A 15,625-nucleotide genomic window follows, 5' to 3' on the forward strand; every position below is an offset into this window, starting at 1 on the left:
TAAAAAGCATGAAAAAAATCTACTGTTTCTTTGAACCCGAAAACTGTGAATCCCACTTTTAATATACTCAATGGTGTCACTTTCTGTATCAGAACAATTGCACCGTCAATTTGTGAAAGAATACACTCATTTCCTAGCTCATAAGTGTTCATATAAATTGCTTAAGTGGTGAGGCAATATGTGTATTTCAGAACACGACCTGGAAAATTTCAACTTTGCCTTGAAAAATGTAAAAAGCAAAATAATTATCTTCAAACGGATAAAAACTACAAACTGTAGGCAGTTATGAATATTCTAAGCACTTAAAATCAGCCCATCGGAAGGAAATAAGAGGGTCTATTTGCTTCATTTTAATGTTTCTGAAAAATAGTATTAAACTACTAGGTTTAATAGGCATGGAATAGGTTATAGGCATGGAATAAAGCTATTCAGCAAAACTCACTATGTATGCCCATAAAAGAAAAAATTTTACATCTGGACTTATTTTAACCAGAAGTTACCCTACAAAAATGATATGACAACAGAGCATTATATTATCTTCAATGTGTAAGTAAAATGCAACATAATCAAAACATGAAGCCTCCTGAAATATACCTGAGTTGGAACTGCAAAATTGTACCATCCAAATATTTCCCAGTGACTAAACAGGGGAGTACTTCATATCAGAATGTAGCCTATATATGGAAAAATAATATCCAGTAATGATCTTCTGGCAACCAAGTATGTATCATCATTTCTTATTTCTTACCCAATTCTTGTTTTATTCTGTTACATAAATTCACACCATGGAAGTGATTCATCCCTGGTTTTAGCTGGAATATGCACAAAAGGATAAACCAGTTCTATGGAAACTAATAACGTCTTTTTTCCCCAAAAGGTAAAAATCCCTTTTGCCTAAAGCACTGATACTGTGCAACAGATGAGCCCGTTGCTCTAGACCCTTGCATTGAAACAGTCTCTATACTACACGTGGACAAAGAACATTATTTTTTTGGATATCTGTAGCCAGTTTGTGGAGCACATACATCAGGGATAGCAAAGAAAAATACCTGTACTGGCTTTAACATGTTTTCCAGGGCTTTGTTGCTAGCAAACTGTGACTACAATGAAGTTTTGTTTTCTTTAAAACACAATCCTCTGAATTCTTACTTTATGTTACTCAAAGTGTGGTCCAGGACCACCTGCATTATTATCACCTACGATTCTTATTACAAATGCAGATACCTGGGAAATTGCTTAAAACTAGTCAAGTTAGAAGGAAATCTGCAGTTTTAACAACCTTACTGGCTAAAGTTTGTGTACACAAAATATAACTTTGTGGCTTCCTATTAAGAAGATTAAGTTCAACCCAGATTAAGTATCTTAAAACATATGTCAAATTTTTTGGAGCATATGAAAATGCCCATGGGATAAAGAATCTGTTAAACATCCATTTAGCAGTAGGAATAAAAAGTGAAGCTGTCACTAACTGAACAAGTATTCACTTAAGACTTCAGCCTGCTGCATGCTAGGTTCTGAAATACCAATCACTGGGGCTTCCTTTCAAAGAGAGCCCTGTGTGGTAAGAGCCTTGAGACCAACAGCAAGAACCTTGCTCTTCTGGTGGTAAGTACACAGAGGAACGAACATTCAACCGAGAGACGGAAAAGATGCCTTGAAAGAGTAGCAATCAGCCAGTCAAATCCAGGATGGGGTGCAGAGGGTGGGGGTGTTGAGGGGGACATTCTGTTCAGACAGAGGAATCAACAAAAGGAAAACCACTGATGCAAAAGAACACCTCCTTCAAAATACAGCCAGATTCCCACCCTTTGGGGGTAACACTAAGGACTACAGAGATAAAGGTAGCATAAATGTCTGCAAAGTTTTAGATTACTGAAATACCTATTGGATGGTTACATGTGTAACCCAAACTCAAGGATGCCTGTAGTCCATTCTTGGCAAGAATTGTATTAGGACAACTCTGCTTAGGAGTCAAAATAAATAAAAACTGAATCCAGAATTTGTTAGTAGAAATAGTAGATTAAAAAACATCTAAGAATTTTATTTTTGTCTCCTTTCCAATTCTTGCAGACTCTTAAATTATTTTGGAGTCTCTAATTAGCTGGACTTTAAAAACAAACCAACATGATAGAAGAGCATCTAAAAGAAGTACAGTTAACATCATATTTGATGGTGCAGGACAGAATGCTTTCTCCCTAACATCAGGAATATGGCAAGGATGTCCATTCTTACCACTAATATTCTAACCACTGCAATATTGAAAGGAACAGAAATTAAAAAGTATACAGTTTGGAGATGAAGAAATAAACCACCCCTGTTTGCAGATGACATGTCTAAATTAAAATCAGAAGTAATCTGTCAAAACAAAAACAAAACAAAACCTCTCAGTATAAATCAGTGAGTTAAATAGGTCAAAGGATGCAATTTCTACATACAAACACTGAGCATGCAAAAACCAAAATTAAAAACACAAAACTACTCACAATCATTCAAAAAAAATTAGATCCTTAGGCATACAGATAATAAAACATGTGAAGGATCTATACACTGAAAAAGACAAGATACTGAGAGAAAACAAATGTAACCAAATGGAGAGTCATACATATTGTGTTCAAGGACTGGAAGTCTCAACATAGTATGAACTCTGCAAATGATATGCAATTAGTATTAAAATTCCAGAACATTTAAAACATTTGTTCTCTTACTTTTTGAAGGTACTGGCAAGCTTTTTAAAAATTTTACATGTAAAAGCACAGGCCTGAGAATAGTGAACACCGTCTTCACTGAGAAGAATAAAGTGGGAAGAATCACTACTTAATATTAAGGTTTATTTTATAGCTACAATGATCAAGACACTGTGGCACTGGCAGAGAAATAGGTACACAGGGCAATGGAAGAGAACAGGCTAGAAATAGACTCATATAAATATGCTCAACTGATTTTTAACAGTGGCAGATGCAATTAAATGGAAGGAGAGCCTTTCAATTACATGGTGACAAAGCAGCTAGACAACTGTATGCAAAAAAAAAGAAAAAGAAAAAAAAGAAAAAAAGACCTAACCTTCACTCATATATAAAAATTAACTCAAAATGAATCATAAACTTAAATGTAATATATATATATTACATTTACATATATATAATATATATACTACATATATATAATATATATAATATACATTACATATTATATATTACATATTATATATGTATACATATATATATACATATATACATACATGCATACATATATATACATATATATACGTATATACATATATACATATATACATATGTATACATATATACGTATATATACATATATACACATATATATACATATATACATATATATGTGTATATATATTACATATATATATTACATTTAAGTTTATGATATGTGTGTGTGTGTGTGTGTGTGTATATATATATATATATATATATATATATATATATATATATATAAACTTGGAGAAATACATAGGGAGAACATCTTTGTGACCTACAACTAAGCAAAGAGTTTTTGACAACAAAAGACCTAACAAGTACCTGGATCATTAAGGGAAGACTGATAAATTGGATTTTATCAAAATTAAAAACTTTTGCCTTAGGAAAGCCCATGTAAAGAAAATGAAAAATCAACTACAGAATGGGAAGAATGTTTGCAAACCACTTGACCAGGAAGTGAATAGTACCTAGAATAAATAAGTCCTCACAAAACTCAGTAATAAAAACCTAAAGTATTCAGTTAGAAAATGGGCAAACAACCTGAACAGACACTTCCTTGAAGAGAATACACAGATGGCTAATAAGAATGTGAAAAGATGTTCAGGAGAAATATAAAGTAAAACCTCAATAAGACAGCACAGCACACATATCCGAGTGGCTAAAACTAATAAACAGTGACAACACTAAACCCTGAAGGTTTAGGATGTGGAGAAACTGGATCACTTGTACTTTGCTGGTGGGAATGCAAAATGTTACAGCCTTTCTGGAAAACAGTTTGGCAGTTTCATATAAAACTAAACACACAAATACCATATCATCCATTTATCCCAAGAAAATGAAGACATACCTTCACACAAAAATCTGTACACAAAAGTTCATATAGCTTTATAGGCAATAGCCCTGAACTGGAAATAACCCAGATGTCCTGCAATGGGTCAATGGTTAAACTCACACTGGTAGATACATATCATGGACTACCATGCAGCAATAAAAAGCAGTGAACTACTGGGGCGCCTGGGTGGCGCAGTCGGTTAAGCGTCCGACTTCAGCCAGGTCACGATCTCGCGGTCTGTGAGTTCGAGCCCCGCGTCAGGCTCTGGGCTGATGGCTCAGAGCCTGGAGCCTGTTTCCCATTCTGTGTCTCCCTCTCTCTCTGCCCCTCCCCCGTTCATGCTCTGTCTCTCTCTGTCCCAAAAATAAATAAACGTTGAAAAAAAAAATTTAAAAAAATAAAAAATAAATAAAAAAAAGCAGTGAACTACTGATACACCGTACAACTTGCGTGGATCTCCAGAATTATACTGAGTGAAAAAAAAATCCCAAATAATCCTGAAAGGTTACCTGCTGTATGATTCCCTTTAGATATTATTTTTTAATTAAAATAAAAAACTAGAAGTAGAGAACAGATCAGTGGTGGCCAGTGTTTGGGAAGGTGGGAGCAGGGAGATGGGTATGGTTATAAAAGCATTGTTGGGGATACTGACTGTAGTCAGATACACAAACTACACAAGTGATAAAACTGTATAGAACTACACACACACACACACACACACACACACACACACACACAGATGAGTACATGTAAAATTGGGGAAATATGAGTGAGAAACAAAGAAAAACAAAGAAAAAAATCCAGCTCTCCATATTTCATTTTATTTTATTTTTACTCTTCCTTCACACCCCCCACAGTCAGATATTCCAAAGCTCTAAGCACACCATGGGGCCAGTATCTCCAAGGCTGGCATCAAAGGGAGATGTGTAGAGCCAGGAAAGAAGTACACTCCTTATTCAGAATGCTTTCCCATCCATTCACCTGGATCATTCCTGGAGTATAAAATAACTACCTTGATGCCTGTCTGTTAATATTCTAGATTGAGCAGATTTTCCATGGACTTCTCAAGGACTTTACTTTTTAAAATGTTTTTACCGTTTATTTGAGAGAGAGAGCGAGAGCGAGTGAGCACAAGCAAGGGAGCGGCTCAGAGAGGAGAGACACAATCTGAAGCAGGCTCCAGGCTCTGGGCTGTCAGCACAGAGCCCGACGTGGGGGGGGGGGGCTCCATGAACTATGAGATCATGACTTGAGCCGAAGTCGGCCGCTTAACTGACTGAGCCACCCAGGTGCCCCTCAAGGACTTTACTTTTAGGCTGATCTCCCCAAGCTGTGGAGAGGAATACAAGACCACAAGAAACCAGTGATACATACACAGAAAAGACTGGGGTGATTTTCTGACAATCTTGGGCTCAGTTTGGAATCTGATTCCACTTGCTGTATATTGCGGGTGTTGCTTTCTCCATGTAGATTAATTCAGGTAATCACCTAGCAAGCAGAATGTGAAATGTCACTGAGTATAACCGCAGGGCTACTGTGCACAAGTGTACCTCTGCGTGACTTAAAATGAGTCAAACAATGGCTTTGTTTCCTACCAAAGTCAGTAAGGGAAATGCGGGGTTAAGCCAAATTAAATGAGTTTCTTTATACAGAATAAGTCAGAGACCTTAATATAAAATACACACTCATGAGGTCTACTAATGTCAGATGGGAATTGAGCATCCTAAACATATCTGACCAAAGAATTCTGTGTAGAACATTTTACGGGAAAGGCTGGAAAAGGCCATATGTTGAATTAGGTACACATATGTGCAATTGGGTATGCCATAAATACCAAAAAAAAAAAAAATGCCAATGAAAGACTGAGAAATAAAACAAACCATTTTCTTCCTAAGAGGATTAAAATGAAGCATACAAGTGGCAATATGTCGGAAATTTTGGCCAGCTGAGTAAATAGCCTTAACACTTAAAAATTTAGACCTCTGCCTCCAAACACCTTAGGATCATTTGCACTTAGAGCGTGAGAACTATTAAAATCATCATCACTGAAAGCTGCAAGTGAACTTTACTAGTTGTGTAACTCAATTGTATTTGATGCTATGAGGTGAAGTGTTACCTTTTCAATTAAAACGCAAAATATTACCCAGTAGTGATAAATACATTGTCAAAGGAACACAGATAGGCAGAGTAATAGTACCATACATAATGTTTTAAATGTCTTTAACGTTTAATGTTTAATGTTGAAATGCTTAGTGGTTGGTAGTTACCAAATTAAATCACTGCCTAAACAGTGTAAATGATGAGACTGTCTTTGAAAGAATCAGAGAGCTTTCAGTAAAAGAAAGCTGCTCACTCCTATACAAAAGCTACAAAAACAAAAACAAAAACAAAACTCAATGAAAACATCTGGAAAGGCAATAAAAATCAAAATTGCAGTTCGGTTAAGGTTTTCATCTTCATCTCCGTGGTACCAGGTGTTATAAATAAAGAAGAATCTCATGCAATGATTCAGCTTCTACTATCAAGGGTAGAACTTCATTTAGTTGAAAAATCTCATTAAAGCATACTCCACTCTGAAAAGAAAAAAACAAAAACAAAAACAAACACAAACAAACAAAACCCTGTGTTTCAGTGCATGACCATGAGTTTTCTTCCTTTTTTCCGACACATGCAGAAGCCTCTGGAAGATCGCCCAAATCAGAATATTAAGACACAGCCAAGTGACTCTCTTACCATCTTCAGTGTCAGCAAGTCCACAACATAACCATTACTTCCTGCTCTATATCCCAACTCCCAAATTCAAAGTGTCTCCTCTTATATTTTGTTGCCTTTCTTATTTAATATATCAGTCCGGTTCTCAAAACATTTAATCAACTATGAAGTCTCTATGGGAAAATTCTACCATGGCAACATTTGTGTCTTAGGAAAATAAAAATGTTCCCTTATGTAAAAACAATGGCTTGTTCAACAAAGGTCGTAGTGTCTTTGTTTTGTTTCTGCAAAAGCAGGGCCTCAGGTGATCTATCTAGTGTGTATGGGAGACAGTCTCAGGAGGTAGGAGGGAGGGAGGGAAGACAATGAGAAGGGGCTACTGGAGTCCAGGAGGGCTTGATTGCATAAAAGCTTCCAGTAAGCTGATGGAATGCCTTGCGGAACTGCCATTTTGCAAGATGGGAGTCTGGGGCATTTATACACAGGCTCCCAACTTCAACAATGGAGGGTTCCCCCACCCCACCCCAGGGGGCAAGAATTCCCCCATACTCATCTGAGCATGCATTAGCTCACTATGAACCTGCAAGGGAGCGTCGACCCTCCTGCAAATGAATTAAGGTGGGCAAAGAGGATGTCATATTGGGTCCCAAAAATGTCTACTGAAAACAGATTTTCTTATTTAGAGCCTGGCCTTTTAAGAGGTTTTAAAACAGGTGTGCATTGTTAGTTTCCAAGCAGACCTAAGTATTCAGTATTTTCTAAGCCTACTCAGGATATAGGGATATAGGGAGGCACTTAGTAAGATCTTAATGTCTTCAGGAACTGTTTAGTTTTGTTTTTTAAATACAGCTTGGGAATTTTGGCGTCAAGGGTGAGACCTCAACATCCTCTCTAAGACCATCCACACGGGTGTCTCCCAGTGCACCTTCCCTCTGTCTCCTATCACCCCAAGGCTCTGGAACCCCCAACTTTCAGCCACATACCCAGAAATAATAACAAACTACTAAGTTTTTCCTGAACACAAAATGCTGGTCTAGTTAGTCAAGCAAATAGTGTTCCCACTTCTTCATGGGTATAGCACACTTTTATTCATCTTCAAACCTAGCTTGAGCCACATAACCCTTTCTTGAAACTCCTGAAAATATCTCCAACCATTTTGTCTCTGAACTTCCCATACTTTTGCATTTGCTCATCCTGTCCTATTTGGGGGGCTGTGCTAAGTAAAGTTAGAGCACTATCATTTTCACCTTTACTATCCCTGGACAGTAGCATATTTCTTGGCATTGTGTGGGTCATCGATAGTAGTTTAAAATGACTTAAACTGTCTTTTCATTACGTCACCTTTCTTGGAATCTCCATAGCAAGTCTCCCAACTAATCAAAGCCTCTGTGCCTGTGCTGTAGACTTCTGAACTTTCTGTCACAGAAGCTTAGGGAAAGAATGCAGGAATAGGAACACGAGAAACATGTCTTTGCTCTGTCACAATCAAGATCCGCGTGACTGAAGGAGTATCACTTCATTGCTCTGTGCCTTCCAGATTTCCATCCAAAAAAGTGAGGACAACATCTGCCCTTTGAACTTCACAGGTTTTTTTTTTCTTAAAGGATCTCTAGCATCACAGATGTGAAAGTCCTGTGAAAAATGAAAAAGACTATAGAAGTGCAAACTCTTCCTATTCCTTCTCAGTCTTTGGTTTTATACCTCTCCCTATTTCAGTCTCTCTCATGCCTCCTCTATGGTCTTAAACATGCACGCATAACCCCACCTGGAAAACAAAACATATCTTCCAGGGACCCTCATACTTGACTTTTTGAAACATCCCTCCACGCTCTACCCTGACCATCTGCTTCCTCCGAGTTTTAGCTTGCGGTCAACTTGGGTTTCTATCTTCTGGAGTTCGACAAACCCAGGTACAAATCCCTTCTCTGACACTATCTGTTTGACCTGAGGCACATCATGTCACTTGTTGATCAACAATTTCATCATGTGTACACTAAGGATAATAATAGCAATTATATCTGCTATATTTGTGAGGAAGAAATAAGATAACTCGTGCCAGTTACTTACTACAGTGTGAAAATTTCTAAGTGTTCAACAAATGATAGCTCTCATTTTGCTTTTCTTTTTTTTTTAAGAACCTCATCAAGTCTGAAGCTTCTATCACTATGTCTGTACCAGTGATGTGTCTATGAAAATTGTGATTCAAAATGGGCTTTTAGTCCCCCGTCCTTCCAGCATTTTCTGGATACCCAATTGCCACCTCATATGTGACATTTCATTTTCCGATGCTCCAGATGCCCTCTACACTTCCAATCCAATCTGCCACTTCTCTTTCCTACACTGGCTCAATTCACTCCATTTGATCATGTTAACTGTTCCACAAACTCTATCCTCTCCCTTCCCATTTCTCTATCGCTGCCACCATCTTAATGTTGCTGGAACTACACTACGATGAAAATTCTGCTGTCCACAGTAAGCCTATGACTCCGGTATGTTCGTCTGTCTTTTTTTTATACCTCGGCATCCCCAATGTTACAAGAATACATTTTATCAACATTGACTAAATGGATATAGGAAGGACTTAATGGATGAATGAATTTGCTGGCTCTGTAATAGAAATTTTTTTGAAATTTATCTCATTTGATTTTCAAAAAAGCTCTATTATAAAGACATCTTATTTGCAGTTTCCAAAAAGCTGTGGTTCAAACTTATCACGGAATTGGGCAAAGGTGATGTCATAAGCGGTGAAGCCAGTTCCATTGATTTTGGTCCAGTTCTTTTTAACTTTATATGTACAATAAGTCCATCCAAACTTTTGGGCTTTTCTTCCCACCTGTGGTCTCCTCCCTTTTCACTCATCCAATGTATCTATCTTATACTCATAGTGTTGAGTTCAGCTTTCTTCATAAAACATACCCCCAATGTTCAATATCTGCTCAAAAGTCTCCATTCATTTCTCATTGCCTAGATGGTAAAGCCCACATTCCTTATCGCGATATTTAGTCATTCATTCAACAGATATATATGTATATGTGTGTCAAGTATGTGTCTATGTCCTAGGTAGTTGGACATGAGAGCACAATCTGTCACTCTGAGTATTTCTGCTTCTCAAACTTGGGCCCCATCTTCTACTTTAAACTTATATTAAGTTTTTATATCTCAAGGTCTAGTTTGAAATGTTCATACTATGTGAAGGAAGCATTCTCTGGTAATTTTGAACCATTCTGGTAACTGTATTTTAAATTTTTTAAATGTTTATACATTATCTTTTTGAGAGAGACAGCGAGAGAGAGAGCAGGTGTGGGGCAGAGTGAGACAGGGAGACACAAAATCCAAAGCAGGCTCCAGGCTTTGGGATGTAAGCAAAGAGCCCAATACGGGGCTCAAACTCACGTTACGGGGCTTAACCGACTGAGCCACCCAGGCGCCCCTGGAAATTGTGTTTTAGATCCGTCTGTCCAACAAGACTAGAGTGGAAGCCTGGGACCTCCTTTATCTCTTCTTTTTGCCTTTCACAGACCTCACCTTGTACCTATCCAGGACAAACGGCTTCAACTTAGGCAACATGATCCCTCTATAAAAGGTACTGTCAGCTGTCCAGAGAAAACAGAATGCTTGTGCCTAGTAGCTGTTCTCTACCATGCCCTTCTGCTTCCTGCTGTTGTATTTGTTAACAAAACTAATTGCTCGGCGTAGAAACTGTTATTGTTGAAATTATGTGACTAGAGAAATAATAAAGAAAGTTGAGGAAATAGGTATAAGAAAAAAAGAGAAATGGAGCTTATGCTTATATAAATATAAACTCCAAGACTTTTGTAAAACTCAAAAATGAAAATTTACACTTTTCCAAAAACTGATGCCAAAGTAGGTGGAATAGAAGGGGCCAGATAACCATAAAATCTTGAAAATGGAAAATAAATATCTTTACACTATTTCTGTACCCAGAATGCCTCAGAAATATTTTAAAAATTATGACTCAAATTAAAAAAAATACTATAACTGGAAGTCTCAAAAGATGTATATGGGTGTGTGATTTATACAAGTATAGTACATCCAACCTTGAACCAAAGAAGAGTGCTTGACACTACATTAAAAAACAGAAAAAAAAAAAACCCAAAAAGCAAATAACACATACAATTACATACCCAAAGCAAAAATAAAATTTTTATGATTAATATGTACCCTTTTAAAAATAATTACCTGTTTTAAAAGAATTTTTGGAGTGACATTGCAACTAAAGCCCCCTATGGATTTAGAAAAGAGTAAATGCTGCTTAGTTAAATTAAACAAAAAAATTAAGAATACTTTAATATCAATGGTATTGACAGTTTTGCTCTTTTAGTATTTGAATCCAGGAAAAACAAATAAAGGAACTATCTCCATTTGATTATGAATGTTAATTTCTCATGTAATACAAAAGTTTAAAATATGAACCGTTAATGTAAACTGAAGAATAAAAGTAAATCTTTACTGCCCAACAATGTTTTTCTTCGTATTCTTCATGAATTTAACAAAATCCTAGCTTGTCATCAAGACGGTAATTTTAAACACTTATCCAACAATATTATAAATCATTTTCTTTTTCTTTGAAACAAAGATCTCCAGGTACACCAGAGATTTGAGAGAATTCAGAAAATCTGCGTGAAAACCGTATTTTAAAAGTCAATTTGATTTTAATAAGACCCTAGGAAAAGCAAGTGTTCTTATACAAAACATTAACAAATAAAGCAAGCTATATTTTCAACACTATCAAAATGTGTTATATTTCAAAAATGAACCATCATGTTGGGTGTGCCATCGAGGAATTTTAATAATTAGTAATATAAAAATATACTTGGTCCTTTCATTTAGAAACATCTATTTGCCAATTTGAAAAATTTTTAAAAATCACATAAACTGACAACATTCTGAAGATAGGAACATACAGCACTTCAGCATAGTTATCTTAATTATACTCTCAAACATTTTTGAAAAGCTCTTTAATAGTCAAATTAAAACGCGTCAGTGGCTTCTTCAGCAAGGAATGTGAATTCAGACTTCAGCTGGAGTAAGTATCTGCACTAAAACTAGCTCCATGATTTTGCAAATTCTCAGCCTCTTGGATGCTCTGATTCTTCCGAAAAATTAAGATTATCTGAAAACTGCAGGTAATTTAACCTGTGTTAGAAGCCCACTCAGAGGTCTACATGAAAAAAATATGCAAAGTTCTTGGAATATACTAGGTCCCCAGCAAGTATTAGCAGGCTGCTTCACTGCCCAGGCCAGCTCAAACCCGACTTGTCCCTGTCCTCATCTAGCCAAACCTACACCATGCGAGCCCAGCCAGAATTTTTCCTTTTCTTTTGAAGCCTTCCACAATTACTCCCTTTTATCTATATTTAGCCTTTTGCTTTTCATAGGTATGACCCTCTCCCCAGGAACATCATAATTTCTATTGTTTGCCACTCGAAATTAATGGGGTAGTTGCTAAGTAATATTTGTTAAATTCAACACATGAAATGAGTCTCAAAAGCCCCTGATCTTTGGTATCCGTGGCCATCTGAGGAGAACAGACACTAAGACTGTTTATAAGCGTCACAGAACACTTGTCTTTAAGATACACGTGATTTCAGGGGTGCTTGGGCGGCTCAGTCGGTTAAGTGTCCGACTTCGGGTCAGGTCATGATCTTGTGGTTTGTGAGTTCGAGCCCTGTGTTGAGCTCTGGCCTGACAGCTCAGAGACTAGAGCGTGGAGCCTGCTTTAAGTTCCTTGTGTGTGTGTCTCTCTCTGCCCCCTCCCACTCGCTCTCTCTCTCAAAAAGAAATAAACATTAAAAAAATAAAAAAAAAAGATACCTGTGATTTTAGCAATTAATATATGATGTTACATTCTATACTTTATTCGTCATAGGATTAATAAAAGTAAAAACAAACTGGCACAATGCAGTAACTCTCCTAACACTCTAGGAAAAAAAAATCAAATATGGAACCCTTACACTTATTTACAAATGTTAATTTTTTAATGATACACTCAGCACCATTTCTACACTAACAGCAAGGCTCACAGGTGAGGGGAGTATCCTTGCTACATAGAAAGAAGCTAATTAGGTTTATTTTTTCTTTAATTATATGACCACCGCATACTGAAAATTCTCGTTAAGAGAAAGAGACATCAAAGGTTACTTATGGATTGCCTGAGAAAAATATTTACCCAATTCAATTTAAATGGAGATTACTTTTTAAAGGACAAAAATGACTTTAGATGTGCATGAACCTCTATAGATTCATGTATTTTATCTCACATAATGCTCAAAAAAATGAGATAGGCAATATATATCATTATTCCCAATTTTTACATGAGCAAATCAAGGCTGTGAGAGGTTAGATTTTGCCCAAAGTCACACTGCTAATTAAGTGTCAGAACTAGGCTGATGGCACATCCTCTGATTTCTAATACAAGAAAAAAAAAGGCGGAACGTCACATCCAAATTAAATTTGAAGCTTCTGACTCTTTGTCAGTCTTTAGAAAGTCTACCTTAGGAAAGTGAAATGAATAATATTTGCTCAGTTTGAAAGTCATACTTAAGGTATGTCCATTCTTTCAATCATTCACTCAATTATCCCACAAATCTTATTAAGTGCCAACAAGGCTGTGAGGGAAAAGATGTGTTCCCCTGGGAAATGCCAGCTGGTTCCTTGACCACAGGGTGTCTTGGTTCCCTCTTTCTCAACAAATAAGAAGCCCATCTGTCCAGGAATCCCTTGGGAGTCTGATGTAGGGATCAAAGGCACTGATCAATGAAACAGGGCTTTCAAAATGTAAAGGACAACACCATATTTATATGTAAATGCTCCCTTGAGGTATCACTCTCTGCAATGTTATGTAGCTTTAGGTTTCTTCAAAATTATTATTCACTGTTGTATGTAGGGTGTAGTCACTGTTTATTTAGTACCCACCTCCCCGCCCATCCTGCCTAGAAAGTGGCCTTCACAAGACTATAGACTTTCTTCTGCTACATTTTTCTATCCTAGGCACACAGAATGGTGTTTTGCATGTATTAAGTATATAAAGAGATGTTATTCTATGGTTTCAATAAGAGATCTCACCCTTGCATATCTCTACATCAACCTACAGAAAACAACAGTGGGGCCTGATAGTATCTTAGAGCACTACCTCGCACAGTTCATTTCTGTTGTTTCGCAGCAGGTCTCTTGAATTATTAACTTTAAAGCCTACAACGCAAGTAGCTAGGAAAAAAATCCTCCCACAAAATGTAACTGTGAAGTTTGAAGAAATGTGTATATTTCCCCCTAAAATAAAATTAAAAAAGGAAAAAAATAAGAAAGAAATGTGTGTATTTTCCCCTAAATTTAACACTGGGTCAGACTTATTGTGTCATGTACCTCAAAATCAAAACTTTTACAAATAAAAAAGGCAGTAACTTACAATAATGGGGAATACTAAAAAGTTACATTTTTAATAATGATTTATTAAATTTATGAGGCCTTTAAAAATTTAACCGAGAAAAAAACAACCTATTATAGCTATTTAAGAAAATTAAGACATGTATTATTTTGTCATTTTAACACTATACCCTAAAATAAACCGAAGCATAATAGATGGATATAAATATTATGATAACCTGCTTGTTGCCATGGAAACACCACTATCAGTGTATCTCTGAATATGCATTTGCCTGTTTCTCTGGCTAAGCAAACACACACTCATACTACTTGTTTTCTTTGTAAGTTACATCCAAGATTCAGTATAAGCAAAGAACACGAATGCAATTTTGTACTTCAGAAATGCATTACCCATGATACTAGGTGACACATGGTTCCATTAGTCTAGTAGACTCCCCACCCTTTCGTACTTAAGGAGCCCTTGAAAAAGGTTTCTGGTTTAAATTTTTAAAGCACAAAAATATACACAAATTAGAAAGCAATTAGGGCAAATGTGCTGATGCACATGGTAAAATAAAGTGAAATGGGACAAATGTAAATATAGTTATTGTTAGAATAAATGTGCCAACTTATTAAATGAGTGATATATTGTACTTTGGACCTGTTTGTTTATTAAAAGTGCCAGAAATCATGAAGCTAGGAGGAGAAATGCACTCCATCAATCCTATATATGTTTCTCTCCATAATAAATTCTCTTTTGCGTTTAGCTGACGCTATCAATTAGGTTACCATTCTCTTAGAAAATATTGCCCTATGAGTATATATTCCATAAGCTTGAGTTTTTAAACAATGAGGTCTCTATATTTCTGTTCTACTCAGTGTTTTCCTTAATCATTACATAATAAGATTGGCAGCTTTTGTAGTAAAATAGATGGGAAACAGGTCTGAATTCAGATTGCGGAAATAGAATAGAGAAGAAGAAAGAGATTTTAGGAATACTTCCAAGAGATAAAATTATGCAATTGATAATGTGTAGCAACATTGATAAGGAAGAAGAGAAAGTGCTAGAGGAAACCCCAAGCTCTTTTGCACGACTTACGTGGTCCAGTGGGATGAGAACTCTCGCTTTTCTGCAGCACCTCACCATTGCCCATGGCCCTCCTCCAATTTAGTCAGATGGAATTCTTTTCTCTAGGTTGCCTACAGCAAGGCTTTGTCCTGCCTCTCAGCACTTCCTTCTCCTGCTCCTTCCACCTGGCTAACAACCATTAACCCCTCTAGCCCAGCTTAGGTACTGTTCCCCACCTGACATACTATGACAGTTTCATGAGGGCAGGGGACTCCTGGGAAAGTCCTGGCATGTAGTAGGTGCTGTATCCGTTTCCTAGGGCTGCTGTAACAAAAACCACAAATTAGGGGTCTTAAAACAACAGAGACTTATTGTCTTACAATTCTGGAGGCTGGAAAGTCT

General features: G+C 36.7%; 1 protein-coding gene across 3 annotated transcripts in view; it reads right to left on the reverse strand.

Annotated features, from left to right (window-relative positions):
• Positions 1-15,625, reverse strand: part of CNTN3 (contactin 3) — a 343,653-nt gene that overhangs the window by 153,917 nt on the left and 174,111 nt on the right. The gene's annotated exons all lie outside the window — the stretch shown is intronic.

Source organism: Felis catus, chromosome A2 (assembly GCF_018350175.1).
Source record: "Felis catus isolate Fca126 chromosome A2, F.catus_Fca126_mat1.0, whole genome shotgun sequence".
Classification (NCBI taxonomy): domain Eukaryota; kingdom Metazoa; phylum Chordata; class Mammalia; order Carnivora; family Felidae; genus Felis; species Felis catus.